Below are 11,422 nucleotides of genomic sequence, written 5' to 3' on the forward strand. Positions count from 1 at the left end.
CACGCACATGAGAAGGGGGGAATGTTGTACCTGGCCCCTTCTTTCCCCTCCCCCCAACCAGCTCTCCTTCACAGAGGTAGGCGGGCTGCTAGGTTTAGCCCCACCTCTCTTTCAAGCATTCTTGATGAAAAAACCAGAGTTGAACAGAAAATTTGACATTCAGATACAAGAAGCAAGAGAAGCATGAGAAGGTAAACAGGAAAAAGGAATCATACGGAACTTATCAAAGTTGAACTATTAACATTCCTACATGGAAAAACAATAATTGCAACCTATGAAACTTTTCTCAGTATGAAAATAGTTGAAGGGAATAGAAATATATGTGTGTGTGTCTATATTGGAGGGTATAAGGGTATATGAATACATATGTGAATGTGTGTATATATGCTTACAGGTGTACATAGAGGGCACAGGACTAATTTAATAGGAAGGGATGATACTTAAAAAGTGAAATTAAAAGGTGAGAGAGGAATATAATAAGAGGAGATGGGGAAAGACAGAATAGGGTAAACTATCTCATATAGAAGAGGCAAGGGAAAATGGTTACAATGGAGGGGAAGAATAGGAAGGCAAAAGGGAATGGGTCAACCTTATTCCCATTGAATTTGGCTTGAGGAGGGAATGAAATACACACTAAATAGGGCATTTCACCCTCCAGGAGAGTGGGGAAGGAATGGGGTGAGAGGGGGAATGATGAAAGGGAGGGCAGGCTGGGGGGGAGGGAAGTTGGAAGCACCCACTTTTGAAAAGGGACGGGATCAAAGTAGAGAATAGAACAAGTGGGAGGTGGGATAAGAGGGAGGGAAATATAGTTAGTCTTTTACAATATATCTACTATGGTAATGTTTTGCATTAGCTACACATGTACAACCTATGTTGAATTGCTTATCTTCCCAGTAAGGGTGGGTGACAAGGGAGGAAGGGAATGAATCTGGAATTCAAAGTTTTAAAATCAAATGTTTATATATATATATACTCTTATTAATACTATTTTACATATAATTGGGAAATAAGATATACAGGCACTGGGGAATAGAGATCCACCATGCCTTACTGGAAAAGTCACAGGGGGTATGGGAGAAGATATGGGAGAGAGCAGATTGGAGGAGGGGATATCCTGTGGGACTGCTGTTTTGGGGCAGTGGGCAGGGGAAAAACGGGGAGAAAATTTGAGTCTCAAAATCTGGTGGAAATGAATGATGTAAATCAGAAGTTAATAAAGCATTTGAAAAATGAAAAAAAAACCAGCTTAAACTTAAAAACATACCCTGCTTTTTCAGAGAGCTGGTTGTTTAATATTTACCAGCATATCTGAGTTTACACCTCTCATTGTAAATAGAGTGCTCTATGGTTAATATTTAATCAGAAGGGCTAGATTTTGGCCTTGATTCTACCAGGTAGGTAATACTGAGTGAATCACTTTACTCTGATGAACCTCATTTCCTTTTTTGTAAAATGGGACTATTACTACTGGCACTACTTATCTCAGAGAGTTGTTGGGAGGAAACCGCTTTTTAAAACATAAAACACCAAGGTGAACCATTACATGAGAGATAGTGTGGTTCAGTGGATAGTGAACCATAGTTGGCCTTAGATTTGAGAAGATCTGGGCACACATTCTGCCTCCCACACATAATGACTTCTGTGCCCTGTTCAAGGCTTTTAATGTGTCAGTTCCTCAGGTAACTCACTACAAGTGTCCGAACAAGTAAAGAAAGACATGCATTGGCAGAGGAGGCTTCCTCATTGCGAGCTGTGTTCTACCCGCTGTGCCCCTGGCTGCCCCATACACAGAGTTCTGAAGAAGGCATGTGTCCTTGCTGCTCTAGAGGAAGCCAGGGTCAGAATCAGGTCTAACACTGAGGCTGAACATTGTTGTTCGTCCTTGATTTTCCAAGAGGACCAGTGACATCATGGGGGATGTCTTGACTCATGTGTAAATAGGATTTAAGTGAGGCAGAAGTATGCAAAGTCATTAGCTTCATTCTGTCTTCCACAGTAGTGTTGAGGTCAGAGTTGGTAGAGCTGGTTGAGATTTGAAAGAATTCACTTAGACGTTCTCTTTAGCCATTGGGAGCTTTATTGATGCAAAAGCATATGGACTTGAGATCTAACAAGGAGCTAAACAAAGACCCTGATATAGAAAAAGAACCAGACGTATGTAGACAGAAAACTACACAGCCTGTAGGATGATGATGCAATTTTCAGGGTCTCTAATGGGGGTTGGAGATTTAGGGACAAGATGAGGAAGATGGATACTATCAAATAAGGGAGATAGGGAAAAATTTATGAAGCAGGATGGGGGGGAACAAGGAAGTTTCTAGTCCAGGATAAAGGGGAAGTTTTGTGGTATTTCGAGATGAGGGAAGGGATTTTAGGGTGCCTTCAGGTTAGAGAATTAACCAGGGAAAGAGTAACTTGAACCTTAGGGCACCTTTGTATCCACATCAGTAGGACATGGTCAAGATGGCTGGTGATGGCTTGAGACACAGTGGATGACCTTGGTATGTTTGATGCCTGACCAACCTCTAAGCACTCCACAGTGCCTGCTTCAGCTGCCTTCATGGCCGTTGGAGCAAATTGTTCTCATTTGCCTATTCTGCCAGGGGACATCTTCACATGCTTGGGGTAGACAACTCCCCTAACTCACCAAAGAGTTTGAAGCCTGTCAGTTACCCTCAACCTTGTTTAAGTCATTTGCAGAGATGGTTTACTGGGATGTGGCCTCTTAGCATGCTACAGCTTCTTGGAGCCATAGGTGAGAGTTGGGTGAAGGTGGACACCAAAGGTAGATGAGCACCCTGAAAAAGACTCAGCAAGGCCTCATACCATAGGTGTTAATCCTCTTGGAACACCCCATGTACCCCACCTAAACATCAGGCCTTTACAAAAGGAAATAGCACTAGTTTATTAGGATTTGGTTACCTGAGTGTTGTTTCTGCCATTGTCCTCATAGTCTATGAGCATGGAAATATCATTTGAGAGAAAGATGACAAGACAGAGCTGGGTAACCTGAACATCTCTGAGGATATGCAATGTAATTTCAGGTGCATTAGGAAGTAACAGATGTCCCTCCTCCTATCCACCTCTCACCTACTAGCCGATGCCTGAAATCTCAGCATTAAAGCTTCATTCCTTTGGCTAAAGAATTGATCCCCCCAATAAAATATATATACCCTGACTAAGGGTAACACTTTAAGCTATGACCAGGCATTTCTATCTCAGTAATAAAGAAACCTAGAACAGGTTTGGATAAGGGATATGAAGAAAGCATTGGGAGTCTCAGATGGGGAAAGGAGTATGGAATGATGACTTTGAGGAAATAGACAACAGAGATTAAAGTGGGGCACTAAAGACAAATCACCACTTGCTTAGCAAGTTGGCTGGAAGTTTGCTTTACCGGATGAATAAGGGAATGGAGTAAGGTTTGGTGCATGCCTAGATTGCAGAATATGGAGACACCCATGTGGGAGATATCATGAACCAACCTGATTCTGAAAGACAAGGACTGGTGCTTATGTGGACGTTTCACAAAGACCTTTTCCATTGCCAGCATAGTGGTCACCAGTGGTATTTTAAAAACTACATCGCAAGGATACTGAATCTCTCTTTTCTGCAGTATGTAGGAGGGAAGGAACTCAGTCATTACAGGAGAGAGACCAAGCAGTCAGATAGGGAAAGGCCTTATGACCACCTTCCCTTCTCCTTGGGTCATACACCCTGAGAAACAACTTTGGAGATTTGGTCTGTTTCCATTGTCCAACCCTGTTACAGTAAAAATGGATGTCTATACTGCAAACTTCTCTCCTTCCCTATTTTCTTGCTCTACCTGTTCTTCTACCTCTCAGAGAATGGCAGAGAAGAAAAGGTTTTTCTGTTTATTTCTCGTGGAGGCGACCAAGCTTTTTCTTCTTTTCCAAGACTGACTGAAGATAAGATTAAATCTTCCTGGGTATGCCAGGAGTTGATTATCCTATTGAACCAGGGAATCATAAGTTAAAAACTAGATATGACTTCATGGATCATCAAATCCAACCTCCTTATTTTACAGAGGAGGAAAATGAACTTCAGAGGAGTGGTGATTTGCCTAGCGATGTAAGGAGTAAGTACCAGAGCCAAGATTCAAATGAATGTCTTCTGATTCCTATACCAGGCAGAAAGGGTCAGAGATGCTGCTTGTGGAGCACAGGCAATTGTGAAGGAGAAAAAGTTTATTTATGTGCATTATTCCTCAAAATGCCCTAAACTTTCACAGTGCATTGTTAGTTATCTAGGGTCCTCACTGGACAGTGTTCCATGACTCTTACTTTCCTTTCACTCCTACCCAGTTATTACCTGACTTCCATCTAGGCCTAAGGCATTTTGCATACTACTAGGTATGCAGACAGAAATGTGACTCCTGAGTGGCAGAGAGAATGTTGACTCTAACATTGAGTACTTCTGTGAGGGATTTACTGAGCTGGTTCTAGAGACATTCTTCAGAGAGACACATGGACAAAACACACACTTCAGGCAGACAAGAGAAAGGCTTCAGAATGGTAGATACACATGGGGAGGCAGTCTCATCATATCTTTGGAATCCTTGAAATTCTAGATACCGCTAGAATGACCTGCCTTTGGGTAAGAATGTACATCCACTTTCTCGGTTTAAACTGACATTTTAGTTCAATCCCAGCTAGAAAGTTTTTCACTCTTGTGTATTCTTTGTTATAGTCTAATCTGTGTAACTTTTCTGATTTCTGTTTTCTTGAACATTCAAGGTTTACTTTGTAATATTCATTATTTGCGATGGTCTTTTGTGTAACCTGTGTTTACTGGAAACGAATTAAATTGGCCAGTGTAAACTAAGGGCTATCCTCCTCCATAAGAGCAAGGAAAATGGCTTTGCTTCTAGACCTAGACTCACAGTCCCTCGATCAGAGATATTTTAAGGATGAGAGATGGATAAAATTCTAGTCTAATATCCTTTTTGGAAACTGGAAGAGATTCTCAGCCTTAATCTTCCTAGGACTTTTCTGTTCTTTCTCTCTTTACTCCAGCCCCCTAGGGCAAGTAAACTAGTGTTTCTAGACTGGACTTAAACTACAGAGCTGAAAAGATTCAGGTAGCACCTTTTTGTGGTAGAATGGAGTAGTCCAGGGAGGTCTGTTTCCTTGGGTGACTTTACTTGTATCTATTTACTTTGCTTTGTGTTGTGTGTGTCCATGGGAAGAGTTTTGTGCTTTGGGATGTACTATAAGCCTCTGGAACCATATATACCAAAGGGCTGGACAGTAATGACACTGAGACGTAAAGTCAGCAATAGCTTCAGTATTTTATTTCCTTGAGTGTGATTGTGTTGATGATCACAGGGCCCTGCTAGTCATAGGTTGTGAACTTTGACATTTCATTTGATTTTATTCCCAATTAACCTTGAACTTTTGAATACTCTATCTTATTTGTTCCTACCTCCAGCAAATGGAAGGCCTCAGGCTTTTAAATGAGATTTTCTGGGACCACTTAACTTGTCTTCACTAGCCCCTAGACAATAGATGACTTATAATAAACATGTCATGTAATAGCTTACTCATTTACTTAATTGGAGCAGCATTTCCCAAAGTCATTTGCCAAGTGAACACTTTGGGGTTGGAAATTTATTGATGGAATCTGTTAAAGTTTTTCCAGAGGTTCTTGGGGTTATGAAATATCCCGTGGCAGAAAGGCAAGGGGGGGAGGTGTTAAGAAAATATAACAAGAATAAATAATAAGAATAAAATGGAGGAAATTAAGGCTCTTTTCATACTGAATATTGCTGCATGTAAACGGTAATTTGGATATGTATGTAATTTTATGCCAAATATTGTAAAGAGGTAAAAATATCACCAGGAGTAAAATTTTCTCACATGAGTTTTATTTATTTCATGCACAACATTGGTGTTTTATGGGAATGTAGTTTGAGAAATGCATAGTGCCCCTAAAGTCAGGATCCTTGGTTTGATCCCACACGGGATATAGTTAGCTTTGTTCTATTCTTACCCTGAGCTTACTATCTTCGCCTCAGTCAGGTATCGTGTCTAAATGTGCCTGCTGATCATGAAAAGAATTGGCCTGAAGCAAAAGTGTAAAACTGGTGAGGTTTGCTGCTGGGGCTCTATACCTTCTTTTTCTGCTTTCTTGACTGTTTGGCACATTCCTTCCTCTCTTGATCATCTCTTAATGCCCCATTGGTGTCCATTATTCTCATCCTGTTCTCATCATTCCCCTCCCTCATTACATCATCCCAATTCAAACCTACCCACCCTTCCCCCAGAAAAGGATTAACCTGTTGTCTCCAGTGTCCCAGGGCCTACTCTGTGCTGATACATCAATCCAAATGAATGAATGAAAATGGATTTATTAAGTGCTTGCTTACTATATATCAAACTGTGTGATAAGCACTGGATATTCAAATAGAAAAAGTAAGACAATATTTGCTTTCAGGGAACTCACACTGTAATTGATTGGGGGAGGAAGAGAAGAAGAGGGGAAAACATTAAAAAGAAATTCAGCTACAGGGAAGATGGAAAGGTTTGAAATCTTAAAGGTGTGGAGGAGAAGTGGAAGGCCCAGTGATTCTCAGGTTACATCAGTAATTCATATGACAGTGTCGGGAGCCTGCCGGGCATTAAAGCAAGGCATATGGTAAGGCTTGGGTATGTTCATGGCTGTTAGTGAGTATATGTTACTCCCTCCAAAATAATATATTGCATTTTAATAGGAATATATAGTAATGGTGTGAAACCCAAAGTAATTTTTATATGGAAGGGTATGTAGGCACAAGGCAAATGTTGGGGAAAGTTTACAGCTAGGTTGGAATTACTGTGAGTCTGAATAAGATAAAATTCAATTTAGTGTGAATTATAAAATAATGCCAGGTTGCATTTAATAGGAATTAGAATTCAATTAATGCAATGGGTGAGCTAGTTATCAGCTACTAGTTAGTCTGTACTTGTCTATAATGAAATATGGATGTGAGGTGCTGCTGCATACCATATGACTATCAATTGTATTTGTTTTGTTTTTTTTTTTTTTGGAGAGGGAAAGGCAAGGAAATTGAGGTTAAGTAACTTGCCCAAGGTCACACAGTTAAATGTCAAGTGTCTGAGATCAAATTTGAACTCAGGTCTTTCTGACTTCAGGGTCAATGCTGTTGTTGATTATTTTTTTATTTAATTCTTTTTTTTTTAAAAGCAATTGGGGTTAAGTAACTTGCTCAAGGTTACACGGCCAGTTATTTCTGGGTGTGGTGCTAAGTATCTGAGCCCAGATTCAATCCCCAGGTCATCCCGACACTGGGGCCGGTGGTCTTGCGCGCTGAGCCACCTGGCTGCTCCTGTTGTTGATTTTTTAAAGGGCACTTTCAAAATAAATGAAAAGAAGAAAGGGGAGAAACACTGATAGCACCAAAAAAAAAAAACAAAGCAAAGGAAAATAACAAAATGAGAAGAGGCTTGTTATTACATCACAACCAAAATTTAATGTAATTGAACAGCATGAATATGGTCATAGTAATTCTAAAACAGAATGAGATTCTCAATTTATGGTCCGAAATATTATGAAATACACAGGCAAAATAAAATTAAAAGGCAGAATTATACTGGCTTTTTTGTAGTTTGAAAGTGTTACAATAATAAAAATGGGGCATCTTTTAGTGTATGGACCAAAGATTACAATTTAAAAAAACATGTTCCTCTTAGCAGAGAAGCCATTCGGGCAGAAACTTCAAGTTTATTTAAGTCAATGAAAGAAAATGAAAGTGAAGTGGACAGCAAAGAAACTGTTACTGCAAGCATTTTTTGTTGTGTTACTTTAAACCGGATAATGTTAAAATTACTAGAGATAAAGTCAGTGTCAAAAAGGGGTGATATTTTTAAGAAAATAATTGAAGAAAGAGGATACACTGATCAACAAATTTTAAAATATGGATGAAATAAACTTATTCTGGAGAAAAAGATGGTTTCCAGAATTTATATTTCTAAGAAAGAAAAAAAAAGTCAATCTATATTTAAAGTGTCTAGAGATCACCTAACATTTTTATTGGGAGGTAATACAGAAGGGGATTTAAAATTAAAATCAGTACTTGTTTTGTTGTTGTTCAGTCATACAGTCATGTCTAACTTGTGACCCCATGAACCATACATAGCATGCCGGGTCCTTCTATCCACCAATATCTCTTGAAGTCTGTCCAAGCTCATTTTCATTGCTTCCAAGATGCTACCTGTCCATCTCATCCTCTGCCATCCCCTTCTCCTTTTTCCTTCAATCACTTCCAACATCAGGGTCTTTTCCAATGAGTCCTATCTTCTCATCATGTGGCCAAAGTATGCTTGGATATCAAATTGGAAATCCTCAAGCCATCATCAGTGATGACTTCCAGTCCTTAGGCAGTCAAATAAGAAAGCATGGGTGACTAAAGATGTTTTCAAAGACTGTTTTCAAGTTGTTTTAGCCTAGCTATTGAATTATATTGCAAATCCAACAATATCCCTTTCTAAGCATTACTGATTTTAGATAATACCAGGTCATCTGACTACACTTAATCCATTGTGTGAGAATGTGACCATGTAAATTCATCAAGATATGGATAAAACTCTCTGTAACTATCTGCAGTAGGTAGGAAGATTTAAAGAAAAAGAAGGTATTTCTTTCTAGGTTGCTAAAATATTTAAAAAAGACAATAATACTGCTTTGTCATACTGTAAAAAAAAAAAAAGGTTTATCTTTAGGTCCTATATCTGGTAATTAAAAATGTTTTGCTTTCTATAACTACTTCATTACTTTGTAACAAATTTGAATTGAGAGAACATTTTTCTTATCCTTTGTTGTTATATTATGTTAATTTTATTTTTATTAACATAAAGTTAATTTAAAACTTACTTAGAAGTTTTTCACTGCATATTTCCATTGGACTGGAACCAATAATGTAAATATAACTTCAAACAGTGTGAATTAGAAAAAAAATTACACTGGAATAATAATAATAATCCAAGTAGTGTGACTTAGAATAATGTGACCACTTTGTGGAATTCATTACTGCCACTAATTGGGTCCTAACTTTGTTTTAGAGGGTAGAAGAAATCAAGTTTTGGTGTTTCTTTAATCACAGCATGGAGATACTCCATAGCTTTTTGGCAGACAGGAATCACTGCCCTTAGAGAAGCCTAACTAAGAGAACTTAAGCAAGGTGGTTTTTTTTTTTTTTTTTTTTTTTTTTTAGCTATTTGCTGAGAATAAATGAAAAAAAAAAACTGTAGGAATGAGAAAGAATTTATTTGTTAATCACAATGCCAAGCACTATGCTAATACAAATACAAAAGAAAAGGTAGTACCTGTTCTCAAGGAGATCACACATTAATTAGGGGAGATAACATCCTTAGGGGAGTGGGGGCCAAGAAAGGCTACCTTAATGGAGAAAGTTAGAGGCAATGTGAACAGGGCTGAAGGGCACTAGATTGACATATTAGGAACAAGGGCATTTCTTACTTGATGATGGTCCTTGAACTGGTGTGGGGAGTGAAATGGCACCATGGCTGTTGACAAGGTGCTCTAGAACAGTGCTTCTTAAACTATGGGTCATGACCCCCATATGGGGCTGTGAAAAATTTGGCAACAATAAAAGGTTTCTGAATGTTCAATGACCAAAAATTAATTAAAAATCAAGTGAATAATGAATCCAAGGTGTTTCTGGCAGCACGTGCCCATGTTACATAGGGCAACTTCATTGCAACCTTGGTTCTTAACACAAAGCATGTGCACTTTGTGCTGGACATGCCCTCAGACCACATAACACCAACGAATACTGCCAAACCAAAAAGGTGTAGTAAGAGGAAAAAGTTTAAAAAGCCCTTCTTTAGAAGACAGTGGGGAGGAGGGAGTGAAGTAGAATGCTGATTGAGGAGAGTTTCAGTCTTACCTGTCTAGGAAAAGTCTAATCACAGCATTTATAAGAGATGGAGGACAAATTTAGAGGTAACTCTGTAGACTCTTACTGTGGCACCAAAGGAGACTAAATCAACAAACTAAAAATGTTGCCTCCCCTCTGCAGGAGACAGGTGGTGTGGGTGACCAAAACAGCTGGTGTCACAGAATGACTAGTGAGTATTGAATTGGGTATTAAGTGACCCTGAAAATAACTAAAGTTGAAGCACCTGTTGGGAATAGAGGCTTATAGGTTATAGTTTGCAGAGAATTCTGACTCATAAAATACCTAGAATCTCAAGTCACTCCCTAGGAGATTAAGGGGTGGAGCATTGGTTCTGTCATGATATCATATTGCATGGGTTCCACTGAAGATTCAAGCCTCCAAGAGACATTAATGCACCTGGAGTCCAATTTTCAAATTTTGTCTAGACTACACAAATGTCTTATCCTGATTCTGCCTCCTGGAGACAATGCTTTACCCTGAACCAAGGATTCTATTAGTGGTGATCTGGGAACAATATGGCAGTCCAATGAGGGAGATATATGGAAATATGGGCTTTTTAAGTTCCCTCAAATCATATAATTTAGTGAGCCTCTTACAGTTGTCCCTCCTTATCATTTTGGACTATGGCTAGGTGCCCAACAAGAAGGGTTTTGTTGACCAAAGTGTAGGGGGTGTTGCTGGATGGGGAATGCCAAGCTAGCATGGGTCACATTTGTCTTGGCATTTTGCTCCTGTTTTAATCTGCCTGGTTTGCATCCTGAGATTCATTGCACTTGAAAGGATAGCAGATGGAAGATAGGTGATGTAAGAGGCAGGGAAAGCATGGAGAATACTGAAGGGAAAAGAGAAAAAAAATTGAGGGCAGATGAAGCTACATATAGTGTTTGTATATTGGCAAGTATCTGTTACATTTATAGAATAAAATTAGATTTATGGTAACTGCAGAAGGACCATTTGCTTGTAATACATTGAAGTTTGGTATAACACATTCCTGGATGTCTATACCACTTGGCTGCTTTTAGTGCTGAATTCACCTTATAATGAAATTATTTTGGACTTTCACCAATTGAACTTAGTTTCTTGATATTCGAGATGGCCTCCATGTATGGACTTTGTCTTTCTAGCAAATATGTTAAGTAGAATAGGGTAAACATTAATTTAAGAATGTTCTTAGAACTAAATAGTCCATTTCTGTTTATAAATGATTCCCTGGGAAGTCTTTACTTATGTAGCATAGGTTTTCAAAGATTTAAGTATTTGCTTCAAGGGAGCTCTTGGCTATATATGCTTTCTTTTGTCTTGATTAGAGAATTTCCATTTGTACCTATATGAGATAGCAATTGTGTAAGAAGGTCAATGTGTATACATGTATATATGTGTATTTGTGCATGTGTGTGTATACACACACATAAATATATAGTATCTATATCCATACATCTCTATCCATCCACCCATTCATCCATCCATCATCCATCCATC

The sequence above is a fragment of the Petaurus breviceps genome, unplaced genomic scaffold, assembly GCF_028583685.1.
Source record: "Petaurus breviceps papuanus isolate PSGF00001 unplaced genomic scaffold, PetGlider_PUasm1.0 154, whole genome shotgun sequence".
Classification (NCBI taxonomy): Eukaryota; Metazoa; Chordata; class Mammalia; order Diprotodontia; family Petauridae; genus Petaurus; species Petaurus breviceps.